This window comes from Dermacentor silvarum, unplaced genomic scaffold (genome assembly GCF_013339745.2).
Source record: "Dermacentor silvarum isolate Dsil-2018 unplaced genomic scaffold, BIME_Dsil_1.4 Seq692, whole genome shotgun sequence".
In the NCBI taxonomy this organism is placed as follows: Eukaryota; Metazoa; Arthropoda; class Arachnida; order Ixodida; family Ixodidae; genus Dermacentor; species Dermacentor silvarum.
In genome coordinates, this window is record NW_023606638.1 from 162,816 (window position 1) to 177,538 (window position 14,723).

A 14,723-nucleotide genomic window follows, 5' to 3' on the forward strand; every position below is an offset into this window, starting at 1 on the left:
AGCAGTTTCACTAAGAAATTCCTTTATCCATATTAAGACGTCTGGGTGCAAGTTCAACTAAAAAGTTTTCATATTAAGCATTGATGGGCTACCCTTATCAAACACCCTTGCAAAATCAAGAAAATGATAATCCGTTTGAGTGTGGGATATCTATCTAGGTTTGAATGTAGGTGATCATGAAGGTAGCTAATTGATTGCCACATGACAGCCATTGCGGAAACCATACTGTAATTAATGGAAAAAGTTATGCTATCTAGAAAATCTATTACGTGCGAGTATATGCGTGTTCCATGATTTTGCAAGGTTATGGAAATCGGACAATAGTTCAAAGGTGATTCGTGGTTACCTGATGAGCAGAACGTTAGGATATATATATAGAATGAGGATAGTTTGAGTTTGAGTTGGTTCTATGGTGAACGAATCAGCACGAAGACAAGACGAGAAGGCGACACACATGCACTGACTTGCACCTGCTTTTATTTTTGGGAGTGTACGAAATATGTGCATACACACCACACACGAAAATAAACATACAACAATCACGAGCCCATGTTGGCCACTTAATCATAACTGCTTAGTCATCTAAACACACACAACCAAGAAGCATTTTCTCTTTTTCAGTCAGCGTTAGGGATGCCATGCTTACGCACCGTCCAGTTTATCTGTATCTGCTGCTTCAACTTTTAATCTAGTCATCTTGTCACAGGAGCGGCTAAGCACTGTCAAAATGTGGTATGCATCCATAATCTTGGCAGTGTTTCCAAATGCCCAGAAATGGCTGAGTTCACAATATGATAGTGCTCTTTCATTCTTTCATTTAGGCACCTGCCAGTTGGCCTATATATGCTTTACCGCATCCTGATGATTTATTGGCATTTCCTTTGAAACTGGGTGGTAACCCATAGCCTGCTTGAGTTAATAGGTATGCTATACATGCTTTTCATTCTAGCATTTTTGAATACACCTCTTTAACCTTTTTCTCCCAAATCTTCTCTGTCTACCTATGCCTGTAACAGATCCAGTCGTATCAATCTCTTCCTTGCTTTTTATCTCCACCAATACTCTAAACATCTCTTGCTTATCTCGACTGCTCACCAGTTCATGCTTCTGTCCACTTTAAACCCAAGCGCTTCTGGAAGGTGTACATTACATATGGGTCTGACCGGGTAAATCTCTTCACATTCCATTAGGATGTGCTGAGTGTCTTTGCGCCATACACATGCCTCATCTTGTTGCGAGAATTTGCACCGCTATGTTTTTTGTGCTTAACCAGCTTGAGCCTCGCATAGCAAGCACTGCCCTTTGTGTTCGTACAGATTTTCCATTCTAATTTCTTTCTTCTCTTTCTTGTGCTTCTCCATGGTCTTTTTTTGTTTCCATTCCTTGCATCCTATTCGCAGTCTCTGTTTCTCCAACTTTCTTTCTGATGACTTCTGGTTGTCTATTTACACTTTCTATTACCCCGTACTTGGTTGCCAAATTTCTTAACTACTGCCTCCATTCTGTGTCTGTGCTTTTCAGTACAGATACTTGTGCACTAGCCACCCATTGATTTTGATCCATTGTCCGAGGCTTTCTTCAAAATTAGTTTTGCTCTGCACTTCTCTGACATCAAAAGAGGCCCTACCCATGTCACCCTCCACTGCCTCATTTGCTGTTTTAGCGTGGGCTCCCAAAGCCAACTGGCCTACCGATCTTTGGTTAACTTCCAACTTCGACAAGCTATCTTATCTTAAGCACAGAATGGCATTTACGAATGTTAGAGCTTGTACCATACTCCTTTCCAGATTCCACGCACCACCTCATATTTATTGTGGCCCCAAGGTGCTCTGTTTCAATTGGTGCATTTGCTTCCCTTTATTTTCAGATTAGCTTGATGGGTGCTTGAGTAAGCCTTTCCTTCGTTTATGTATTTGCCGAGTTACTTATATCGCTTGACTATGGGTATGACTTGCTATTGAATTGACACCACGTAATTACTCGTCTCTTCATTAAAGATCATAATTCCTGATTTCTCTGTGCTGAACTTGGGGCCTGGATTTGTTACTGCGTTGCCAGATTCGCAAGTCTCTGTAAGTCTCTTGCATTGTCCGCTAGTAGCACTATGTCGTCCGCATACCTTCATGGACCTTCTCCAGGGACCTTCTGTTGCACCACATTTGGCCATTGCGCATGTGTGATAAATGAAACCATAATTGACTGTTTTCCAGCCATTTTCTATGCCCTTAACATAAAGCGTGAACAACAATGGAGACGGAGGACATCCTTGCTTCTGTCCTTGGTGCATACCTGCCAACTCTTCCGAATTTTCCGTAAAATGTACGAATTTGGACACGTCTTACGATTTTACGAATGTCGGCTCAATTTTTACGGAAAAGTGGTTATATTCGCGAAATAGTTTTTAAAATTTTTAATAAATTCACACCGTTGCTGGTGGGTAGGGGCGCCACTTACGTAGGGGTGCAGAGATGGAGGTATGCGCGCCGTAATCTTTATTGTCTGCAGAGTAAGGAGATTTTTCAATCTGTGACGTTGCCTTCGTCATCGGATTGTTGGAGTACCTGACGACGGCTGGAAGTCAGGTTGTCGTTACTCTCAACATAGAGGTCCGCCTGTACGTAAGTGGCGCCAGAGACGACGGCGATTTCGGGTCGATGCGGCAGGCACAGTTCGGTATGGGAGGCTGGGCTAGTCGTCTTGCCTGTCACCTCCGCTAGGCTTTTTTCGCGACGCTAGGCTTTTTTCGCGAGTACAGTAAAAGCTCGTTAATTCGGACACGTCCTTTGGTCCCGGCAGGCGTTTGCATTATTTAATGCAATGAAACTCTCGTTAATTCGGACGTATTGGCCGCACATCGGTTAATTCGGACAATTCTTGGTGCTCGGCGAGCGCGGAGCGCCGCAAATGTGCGACGCAAACGAGCTAAACTAGAGTGTACTCTACCATAACGGCATTAGCGTCCACCGAAACGAAGCGACGGAGTTCAAATCGTACGGGAATGACAGCAAACGCCAGGACGTTCGTGCCTATTTGAGCCTTTAAAGCTTTCATTCTTGCGTTTGCCGGCGCGCATAGCACCGCATTGGCCGCGTGCCTTCAAAACTGCGTAGTCGCCATCCGTGATCGCGTTGATAGCGGCCGCGGTTTCATCCGCAGCGGTTGCGGTAAAAAGTAGTTTCGTTTTCACTAGTACACTCTAGTTTCACTCAGTGTCCGTGCCGTCAGGGAATGGAATACGAACTCCTTGAAAAGACAAAAAAAAAGAGAAAAAAAAAAGAAAGAAAAGAAATTTGAGCCATTCCACGCCGCCGCGCGTTGTTTTCCATCCTTCTCCGCATCGCCAGCCTCGCGCGCCTCTGTCCCGTTGCCCTTCCGCCCCTCCGAACACGAATGGCCCGCGCCCATAGCTCTAAGCCACGCCACCCTCCGAAACATGAATGGACCGCGCCAAAACAACGTTAGCGTCCACCGAAACGAAGCGACGGAGTACTGGAATGACAACAACGCCGGAAGGCTTCGTGCCTATTTGTTCCTATTCGTGCCTAGCTTGCGTTTACCGCCGCACATAGCACCGCGTTGGCTGCGTGCCTTCATGACTGCGTAGTTACCAACCATGATCGTCTTGATAGCTGCCGCGATTCCGTCCGCTGCGGTTGTGGCAAACAGGGGCCGTATTCTGAAACGTTCGCCTAGGCGAAATTTCTTTTTTCGCTTTCAGGCGTGCGCTGATTGGCTGTTTTAGCGAAATTGGATGAGCTGATTGGGTGGTTGAGGCGGACGTCATTCAATTTTCTTCAACCAGCCAATTAGCGCGCACGCCGATGTCGCCTAGGCGAACGTTTCAGAATACGGCCCCAGTAGTTTCGTTTTGACTCGGTACGCACGTCGGCCGCGTGCCTTCATAACTCGGTAGTCGCCATGCATGATCGCGTCGATATCGACAGCGGTTTCGTCCGCAGTTGCAGCAAACGGTAGTTTCGGTTTGACTATGCGTGCGTCGGCCGCGCGCCTTCAGAACCGCAAGGTCGTCGTGCATGATCACGTTGACAGCGGTTGCAGTAAGCAATAGTTTCGTTTTTACTCAGTGTAAAGCTGTCGAGGATGAAGAGAGAGAGATTGCGGTTGTGAAGAGGAAGAGGCGCACCGTCTACATCGCGATGGGCGGCGACCGGCGACATTGGCGAAAAAATAAACGGGATGTGCGCGCGCTAGTGAAAAGCCCGTCTCAGATGAAGACGCGCGCCGCGGCCGCAATGTGAAGGAAGTCGCGAAACCTTCGCCGCTGCGAGCTCTAATCAGTCGCGAGATGACGAGAATTGCAGCTTCCGCATTGCGTTTATGCAAAATAGAAACAGAATTTGCTGATTCATACTGCAAATAAGAGCGTGTTGACGTAGTAAGCATTTGTTTATTGTTTTCTTGATACCCTCGATAATTCGACATTCGGTTAATTCGGACATTTGTTTCGGTCCCGTGAAATCCGAATTAACGAACTTTTACTGTATGACCTGTTTTGTGGGCCTCGCTTTTTTTTTGTGCGACGTGCTACTGCATCGGGCGCAGTGCGACTCGGCACTCCGGTGTTTTGTAGCCGTAGAGGCTGCGAAGTGTGATGGCGTGCTCGAAGCCTCGTCAGTACTAGATACTATCAGTACTTCCAAGTGTGTTTGAAGTCGTACTCCTCGGCAGAATTCCCGTGCACCCCCCCCCCCCCCCCCCGGTCGCGAGTTTACGAATTTGAAAGTCTTGAGGTTGGCAGGTATGTTGGTGAATTTCAGCCACTTCATTGCGTTTCCGGCCTTCCTTTACAATTTTACTCGGTTGTCTCTATATATATTCCTCAGCAGCTCCACGAAATTGTCATCTATGTCTTCGTGCTTGAGAATATCCCATAAGAATTCCCTATCTATGTTGTAGGCTCCCTTAATATCTAGAAATGCTGTCCATAAAGGTCTATTCTGAGCTACTGAAATCTCTATGCACCGAGTTAGTTCGAGGGTGATTCAGAAAGTAATGCCTCCAAGCCCACTACTTTGCCAATAGTACTGCAAACATTTTGAACTCTTTATGCACTGATGTTTAAGCTATAGAATGTCACTTGCCTCACCTTCCTATCTCTTTTCGTTCCAGAGTAATCGAGCAATCCATGGCATCCAATGGGGACGTCCGGTTGGAACAGTGGGCTGTAATTGAATTTCTCATTGCAGAAGGTTGTGCGCCCATCAACATTCATCGTCGTCTGACTGCAGTTTATGGCGATGCCTGTGTTGACATCAGCACTGCGGAGGTGGGCAAGGATTCTGAAAGACCAAAATCGAGCCGCATCAAATCTTCACAAAAGCTACAGTCTTCCGCAGTCGGAAATTCAATTACAGCCCACTGTTCCAACCGGACATCACCACTGGATGCCATAGATTGCTCAATTACTCTGGAAGGAGAAGAGATAGGAAGGTGGGGAGGCAAGCTTAAACATCATTGCATTAATGATAAAGAGTTGAAAATGTTTGCAGTATTGGCAATTTAGTGGGCTTGGAGGCATTACTTTATGAATCGCCCTCGTACAAACATATTATCCTCGAAGCATCCGCCGGAACCCATTCTGTAATTCCCCCATTACATGATTTTTCTGCACCCACTTCTCTTTATTGGGGGCGAGCTCCACCACTGGAAAAGCTGGCGTAGTGTGAGGGATCACATGTACACAGCAGCTGCGTCGGAAGCACCGAGCTGAAAGTTCCACCTGCGCTTTGGTTCCACTCAAGCGGTTTTCCTGCTTCAGGTGTCTGCTTCACTTGAAAGCACTATAATAGGGCTGCCTTCATGGTGGTCGGTGTCAGCCTTCACACATACCCGCAGCGCAAGAAGGCCAAGCACTTCCCCGAGGAAGATTTCTGCTACGGAGCTGGCATGTTCACGGTGAGTAGCAGAAAGCGCGCACTGAGAAGCTTGCCTGCACGCGCTGCCCAGCTAATGTCACCAAGTCTATCAACTTGTTGACTGGGAAGTTAGCTAGAAAGGTAAGAAGCCTATTAAAAAAAAGGCATGCCGTATGCTCATTTTTGTGTTAGCACCAAATAATGAATGCACTGGCTTAGGATGCAATTGCTCATCGAGAAGGCCGATAAGCATATAGTGTGACGCAACTTGAGAAAGAAAGATATTGAAACATCCAATGATTTAGGAATTTTTTTTTTTTTAATCGTTGCGACGGCACATCACAAGTCGCTGTAGGCGTCGAAGACCCAGTTTAACGAAATTAATTTTCAACAGCTCTGATGGTATGTGTACTGTGAAATGATCACTTGCTGCGGCCTACAGCTCACAGCACGGTGCGAAAACGTGCTCGCAGTGAAAGCGAAACATTGTGCGCAGTCAGTCGCTGCTAACCCATGCGATCGCTGCAGTCAAGCCTTATTCTGTTCATTTGGTGATACAGGCAGCTCACTATAACAAACGCAAGAAAACGGTTAGGGTGACCGCATCACGCACAGCGAGTGCTCACTGTACGTGTTCGGTAAAGAGTAAACCATTCTGTGCTTCCTGTTTGCCCAGGATTATTGTTTCGACAGTAAAAAGCTTCCCTCGTTTCGAGAGTACATACAGAAATGTCCAGGAGGGCTCCCGCATGGTGTTCTTATTGAGCGCCGACAGCAAAACCTGTGAGGAGCGCATCACGTTATCTCTCTCAATACGCAAGCGAGGAGCTTCTGGTAGATGACTCCATAAGTTCTCGCTACCAATATCGCCGATGTTTCGGTAACTGGCCTGTCTTATCTCCTTTGCCTTTGTAGATGAGGTTCATCTTGCTTTCAAGCCATCCAACCAGAATTTTCCTCGTTCTAATTACTTGCTCTGTGGCATTAGTCAGTAGTGCCTTGCTCTTTAGACCAGGCTTTTTGATTAGCTGTATTGGGATTTCATCGGGTCCTGCTGCCGTGTTTTTAGGGCCATTTTCTTCTGCTTTTTTCGAGCAAAAGTTTCTATTGATGATGAAGAACAGCAGAAATACTGTGGATGACGAAATTAGCTTTTTATTGGACAAACTTGTGCCCACAAGACTAGGCTACACTCAAAACAACAGTAGCGGCGAACACAGTCGGCAGTCGGCGAAAATCTGGTCTGCGGGTCAAGCGCATCGGCTTTTATACATGAGTCATCGAAGTTTCCAGAGTAATTGCTGGTGCCCACGTGTCTTCCAGAAAGTACTACACAATTCATGTCGCGCAATCATGCAATCAGATTACACAGGACTCGGTGACAACAGACAGCGGATAGAACCATCGATAACATTCGAGAAACTTCCGATACATGCAGACGCATCCTGCGCTGAGCGATAACATTTGTTAGGCGGTGAAGGCTGCTGTTAGATGGTGTTGGGCTGCTGAGCACAAGGTCGCGGGATCGAATCCCGACCACGGCGGCCGCATTTCGATGGGGGCAAAATGCAGGAAACACCCGTGTGCTTAGATTTAGGTGCACGTTAAAGAACCCCAGGTGGTCCAAATTAATCCGGAGCCCCCCACTATGGCGTGCCTCATAATCAGATGGTCGTTTTGGCACGTAAAACCCATAATTTAATTTTTATTTTTGTTTTTGTTTTTTGTTATGTGGTGAAATGCAGTCATCCGAGAAAGATAAACAAGTACACTTCTCAGTGTGCTAATTTTGATCTCTCGGCTTCTCTTTCTCTGGCTGCTGGATCTGTTTGAGTCTGAACTATGTTTTTTTTTCTTTTTTTTTTGTGCTGAAGTTATCCCTAATAACATCTCTGATCTACCACAGCATGTCTCCTTCGTAGATGTTACCGTCTTCATCCCTTATAGCCGTTTGCAAATTTTTAGGTGGAGCTGCAAGTGCTCTTATATGGATCCGGAATCTTTTTGGGCGCTAAAATGTATCCCTTCACGCATAAAAATGCCTTAGCGGCCTGCTTGGTGCACTTCTCGGTTGTGACCGCAAAATTCATTGCTGGCATCCAAATTTCCCTGTTTACTGCAAGCAGTGCCCTATCATTTGCATTTCAATTGCACTTCAAGAAGGACGCCATCTCGAGGCAGGTAGTTACCAAAATTGATTCAAATATAGTTGATTGCTGCCGAGAATGTCATTACCTTTTCATGAGGGGCAAAATGCACATACAACAGAATATCTATGCTCTGTATTCAAAACTTTGTCACATTTGAAACAGCAGCGTCCTACATGTAGGACACTAGGCAGATTGGGTGCTGTTTCCGAGCCTATAGTAATCGGTGACAGCCTATGAAAGAAAGTATTCACGAATTCGTGTCTGTCACATAAACTTCATTGTTCCTTTTTGTTGCGAGGGAAGTTAGTCCTTGATTTTGCAATGTAATACTTTAAGGAAAATAAACTGAATGGAACTCGGTGGCTATGGTGTTGGGCTGCTGGTGTTGGGTCGATCTCGAAGATATTGCAATACCAGGCCGATCCGCGGCGGAGGTGAAGCAGGCTTCAAGCACTCCGCTAACTTGCAAAAATAAGTTTAATATCTTGGGTGCAAATACAACCCATATCAGATATTAAGCTGATAAGAACAGATACTACACTTTGACCCGCGTCGGCCATGTCTATGTTGCACCATACACGTGTATGCCATCCCGTGTATTCAAACAGTGCCTACCAATCTCGAGTGTCTTCTGTCTCCTGACGTCATGCTCTGTAGGCTTCTTTCCTCAGTTCTGCTCGGACTGCTAAATGGGTAGGCCGCGTGTTGCACAGTCTGAAGAAGAACAGCGTGTCTACCAAGAACGACAGCGTGAACAGAAAAGGGATTGGGCGCGGCGGCGGACGGAGACTGCTGATTATGAGCGGGCAGTTCATGGTCTAGTTGCCTCTCGCCTGAAATTCCTTTGCGCACATTCGGTCGACTTCATGATCATCTCAGTTTCAAGCACATTTTTGGCCACACACAGACTTTCAATGATTTAGCATTGCCACGCATCATAGCACTATGGAATAATCTTTCTAGCAATATTGTGTCGATGAGCGATCTGTTAAATTTCATCAACCATTGCAACTTCATATGTCATTTTGATTTTGTATAACGATGCTTATTTCAGTTTTATTTGTTCTGCACTTGCATACTGTTTGTTTTTCTTCCAATATATACTTTGATTCCTTGCTTGTGTGAACAATTTTTGCATTTCATGTATTTTTCTGTATTGCATTCCTTTTTATGCCTTCATTGTCGGTATTTTTTGCAACTCCCTCCCCTACACAATGCTCCTTTGGGTCCTGTAGAGGCAATATGAATAAATAACTAAATACGGCTACCACCCTAGGCCCCGCATGCCGTAAAAACCGTACCGTCTTCACGCAAATGAAGTGTCGGACACACAAAAGTTTATTTTTTGCAAACAAATGTCACATGTTTGTTCAGCTTCGGTTTATTGATGTCAAATATAGTACAGAGGATGGCACACTCTCTCAAGCCAAATAATGGCTTTTGGTTGTGTCCCCAGCATATGTACCAGATGTGATGTTCAAGTAAAGACTTAATTGAAATATACAGAAAGAGGTCGCGGAACAAAGTACTGTAATGGACCTTTTGTTTTAATGACTCTTAAAACGTAATTAGAATAGGAGATAAACGAAGTAGTTAACGTAAATAATTATTACGAGTGCATAAAAGCTAATTGAAGAAGTATCTCCAAATCGATACGTGGAAAAAGGACCAGAATGCAACAATGAATAATACGAATTATGTGTTTTTTAGCAGTTGTTTGAAACTGTTTGGCATCTGGCAGTTTGAATGTGAACTGTAAGTGATTCCAAAAGTTCATGGCTGAGAATCAGATTGTTTGCTTGCGATAATTAGTACAAGCCTTTGGAAGAATATATTTGACTGGCAAGTCTAGATGTGTTAAAATTAATTATCTGTACGGTGTCTATAATGACCACAATGTTAGGGTGGTGATTTAAGTGGTAAGCCATAGTGCCCAGGTTAAATGAAATGAGGCTGGTCTGTACAAAAAACTCTCTGAAATAGGGGAGGCAGATGCACAGTATGCACTGTGAGTGATGATTCAAAGCCTGACAATGGATGAGTTGCAATTACCTAATTGATATGTTCCGTTGCAGTAATTGACGTGAGTGTATAAAAGCAATGTAAAGCATAAGTAATGTTGCTGTAATAAAATAGTGACATGCTTTTTAAAGGGCCCCTCACTAGGTATGGCCATTTTGAATAAACAAGGCAGCGCATACTTGATGCACTGACGATCGTGTCTGTGAAGCATTAAAGCGCTGCGTGCCACGAACACGGCTGACATTTCAAGGCAAACACCGCACGTCCTCCCCCTCGAGGAACCGTCACTCCCAGCCAGAGAGTCTAGGTAACCACACATGCGACGTACGACGCAGTCCTAGTAACGTCGCCGACCATTGCTTCGGTAAATCGTCCGTGGAACGCGCTATGCCGCAGCCAAAAATGTGCCGTGCAGCAAGAAAGGAAGCGGCTCCGTATGGGAAGACTAGGGAAGGAACGTCGCTCGCCACTCAAGGCAAAGATTGTCTCTGTTGTAGTCGCACTGGCAGTATGGTAACAGGGCATTCAAAATAATGAACTCATTTGAAAATTTATTTTTGTAAAATTCTGCGTAAGCAGGCGTTTGGTGTGTGGCGACACCACAGACCCGAGCACATGAGGGCCCCTCCCGCGTTTAACCGTACGTGGCTTAGCCGTGTCCGGGGAAAAGGGGATCCTGGGGGTTGAGCCGAAGCCGGGTGTTTGGACCTTCATGGCCCCTCGGCGGAGGCAACACACCTCTTTGGCCTCCGCTTCACGTAGACGGCACCCCCGACTGACCCACCCGGGAGAAATCGTAGTTGCCTTTTCCTGTCTCTCTCTCTCCAATCTTCGCCTTTCCCTATCACTTTCAATCTTTCCTGTCTTCTTCTCTCTTCCATTTACTTCCAACATTCCTGGCAGCAAGGGTTAACCTTGTGTGCTATGATCTACCTTGATTATGACATATGTTGTTATAGTAACAATGTACAGTTGGCATGGCAGGGCTTGCTTCACAACAATCTCTGCCGTGTCCCCTCGTTGGGCTCGGTGGTGGGTGACTGGCATTGATACCGAACAAACAACTCATTCCATGGGACCCTCGAAACCCTTCTCACCTGATCGTCCCCCGAAAAGGGGCGCACCGATGCAACCTTTGAATTCCTTCTGAAGAAACGAGACACATTCCCTAAGTATCATGTGATTCACTGTGAAAACACTGAAAAAAGCAACAAACATTTCACCCTTCTTGGTGTCAAAATGTCTTGCGGAGGTAATTGGAAGTGGCTACAAAGCCACCAAGATGGCAAGGGGACCTTCTGATTGAAGTAAACGACAAGATGCAGTGCGAAAAGCTAACAAACCTGGTGGCACTTGGCGATAAAACCATATCTGTTAGTGCACACCGAACAATGAACACCATCAAGGGTGTGGTTTCAGACGACGACCTCATGGATTTGACTGATGAAGAATTCCTAAATGGATGGAAAGAAGAAAATGTTATAAATTTACAACGCATAAAAATTAGGCGCGATAACAAAGAACTACCAACCAAACACATAGTACTTACTTTTGGCTCTAGTACACTCCCGGATGCAATAGAAACAGGCTACTTCAAACTGCGTGTAAGACCTTGCATTCCAAATCCACGACGCTGTACAAGTGTCAGAGGTTTGGCCGTGCCTCTCAAAGCTGCCGAGGACGTTTAACTTGTGCGAAATGCGCTACAAAAGATCACTCTGCTGATGACTGTACTGCTGAGGCCCATTGCGCGAACTGCGATGGTAGCCACCCTGAATATTCCAGATCTTGTGCAGCCTGGAAGAAAGAAAAGGAGATCATTACTATCAAAGTCAAAGAGAATATCAGTTTCGGGAAGCACGACAGCGTCTTTCACCTGCATTTTCGACGAAAACTTCTTTTGCCAAAGTGGTGCAACAGGGGGCAGCACCTCGACGGACCCCGGCGGTCGCCCAAGGCACGCGCAGCGTATTGAGGCGACTGCCACCCGCCCCCATGGTGGGAGCAGCGGAGGCTGCCCTGCCTCCCTCGAAATGGGCCACACCAGAGGCCTCTACTAGCGCTGGCAGCAGCCATCGCAGCTCAGAGGCTAAGGAGGATCCATCGGCCTCCGGGCTGGTGAGACCACAGCCTTCGTCCCTCGAGGCGAAGGCTACACGACGTACACATCGCTCGTTAGAGCGAGTGTCCAGCACTTCACAAGAGGCTATGGACACTACCCCAAGCAAGGTTGTGCAACCAGCACCTAAAGAGCGGCCAAATTCTTTGGACCACTCTAGAAAAGACAAAACCAAAATTACAGAGCCGCAAACGGCTCTGTAGGCTAAAACACATTCTTTTTCATACACACAGCACCAATTTAACTTCGTTATGGACACACAAATTATGCAATGGAACGTCAGAGGCCTTCTTAGGAACCTCGACAATCCAAGAACTTCTTTACCAGCACAATCCAAAAGTGTTGTGTGTACAGGAAACCCATCTTAAATCCAAACACCCTAACTTTCTTCGTCATTATGTTATTTTCCCTAAAGACCGTGATGATGCCATCGCATCATCTGGTGGTGTAGCCATTATACTCCACAAAGGTATAGTGTGTCAACATCTACAACTTCAAGCGCCCCTAGAGGCAGTGGCCGTTCGAGTTGTGCTTCTAAACAAGCTTATTACCATCTGCTCTTTGTACATACCCCCGCACTATCAGCTCCATAAACAAGAATTCCAAACATTAATAGATCAGCTACCTGAACCGTATCTTGTGCTTGGAGATTTAAATGCACACAGCAACCTATGGGGCGACTCATGCTGCAATGCGAGAGGTCGCTTGATTGAACAGTTCCTTTTTCTTCAGATGCATGTCTTTTGAATGGGAAAGAGCCCACATATTATAATCTGGCAAACAAAACATACTCCTCAATAGACCGTAGTATTGCATCTCCTACTCTTCTACCTTACTTTAAATGGAAAGTTATTAAAAACCCTTACGGGAGTGACCATTTCCCGGTAGTTGTATGCATACCAAAGTCTAATGAATGTCCTCCAGAATTCCCTCGCTGGAAAACTGACTCAGCCGACTGGAAAAGTTCTAAAATCTTGCTTGTTTATCCTGGACGACATGTGTGCTTTAATCATAGACGTTGCAGTTAAATATTTTACGGTTTTTCTCCTTGACACCTCCTCCAAATGTATCCCTGTAACAAGTGGATTGTCCACAAAACGCCATGTTCCATGGTGGAACAATGAGTGTCGAATAGCGCGTAAGAAGCAGAACAAGGCATGGGGTTTACTTCGGGATTCTCCGACGGCAGAAAATCTAGTTAATTTCAAGCAGGTCAAATCCCAGGCTCGGAGAACGCGGCGACAAGCTAGAAGAGAGAGTTGGAGAAAGTATGCATCGGACATTAACTCTTACACTGATGAACAAAGGTCTGGAATAGAGTGAAGAATAAAGGGTCGACAGCCTTACTCGCTGCCTTTGGTGAATACTCAGGGCGACAGCATGGAAGATCAGGCGAACTTTCTCGGCGCACATTTCGAACAGATGTCCAGCTCGTCGCACTACTCTGAAACATTCCAGAGGTACAAAAGGCAAATAGAAGGACAACCATAGAACGGAAAGGCACAAGATGTGAGGCATACAATAGACCTTTTTGCATGGCAGAGCTTCAGGCAGCACTAAACAGCTGTAACAGATCTGCCCCAGGTTCTGACCGCATCCTATAGAAATGCTGAAACACTTGCCGTATGAAACACAAAAAACCCTTCTTGTCTCTACAATTCTATCTGGTCTTCCGGCCACATTCCCTCTGCTTGGAAAGAGGCCATCGTAATTCCCATTTTGAAACAGGGTAAGGACTCTTCTTTGGCTAATAGTTATAGGCCTATAGCATTGACGAGCTGCTTATGCAAACTTTTTGAGAAGATGGTAAACAGGCGCCTGGTCCACTATCTAGAAATAAACAAGAAATTAGACCCATATTATGGTTTCAGAGAGGGTAGATCAACGACAGATTAGCTTCTGCACATGGAAATGTACATCAGGGATGCCTATGTCCACAAACAGCTTGTATTATCAGTCTTTCTTGACATGGTGAAGGCGTATGATACTACGTGGCGCTTCGGGATCTTTCTACAATTCGCGGCAACTTGCTGAGAATAATTGAAAGTTATCTCTCTGACTGGACATTTCGTGTTAGAGTTGGCAACGTGCACTCTCGACCATTCATACAGGAGACCGGTGTACCGCAGGGTGGAGTACTGAGCTGTACGCTATTTATTGTTAAAATGAACTCCCTACACACCATAACCTCGCACACTCTTTTACTCCGTCTATGTGGACGATGTACAGATAGGGTTCAGGTCGTGTAATCTTAGTATTTGCGAGAAGCAGCTACAGCTTGGCTTGAATAGATTCTCAAAGTGGCGGACGAGAACGTGTTAGACTGAACCCTCAAAAAAGCACATGTGTCCTGTTCTCATCAAACAAGAGAGGTGTAGTACCAGAACGACATATTAACCTTAATGGAGAAAGACTTACTGTCAGCCTTGAACACAAATTTTGAGGTGTTTCCTGGACACAAAAACTTAACTTTGTTCCCCACTTAAAATCTTAAAGAAAGTGCCTGAACCATGAACCTCCTCAAGCTGCTCTCTCGAACAACCTGGGGCAGTGACA

At 45.7% G+C, this 14,723-nt stretch overlaps 2 pseudogenes; one reads left to right on the forward strand and one right to left on the reverse strand.

The window, feature by feature from the left end:
- The window catches only part of LOC119435421 (surfeit locus protein 4 homolog), an 87,816-nt pseudogene that overhangs the window by 57,241 nt on the left and 15,852 nt on the right, over window positions 1-14,723 (forward strand).
- On the reverse strand, window positions 8,407-8,586 carry LOC119435424 (U2 spliceosomal RNA; annotated as a pseudogene).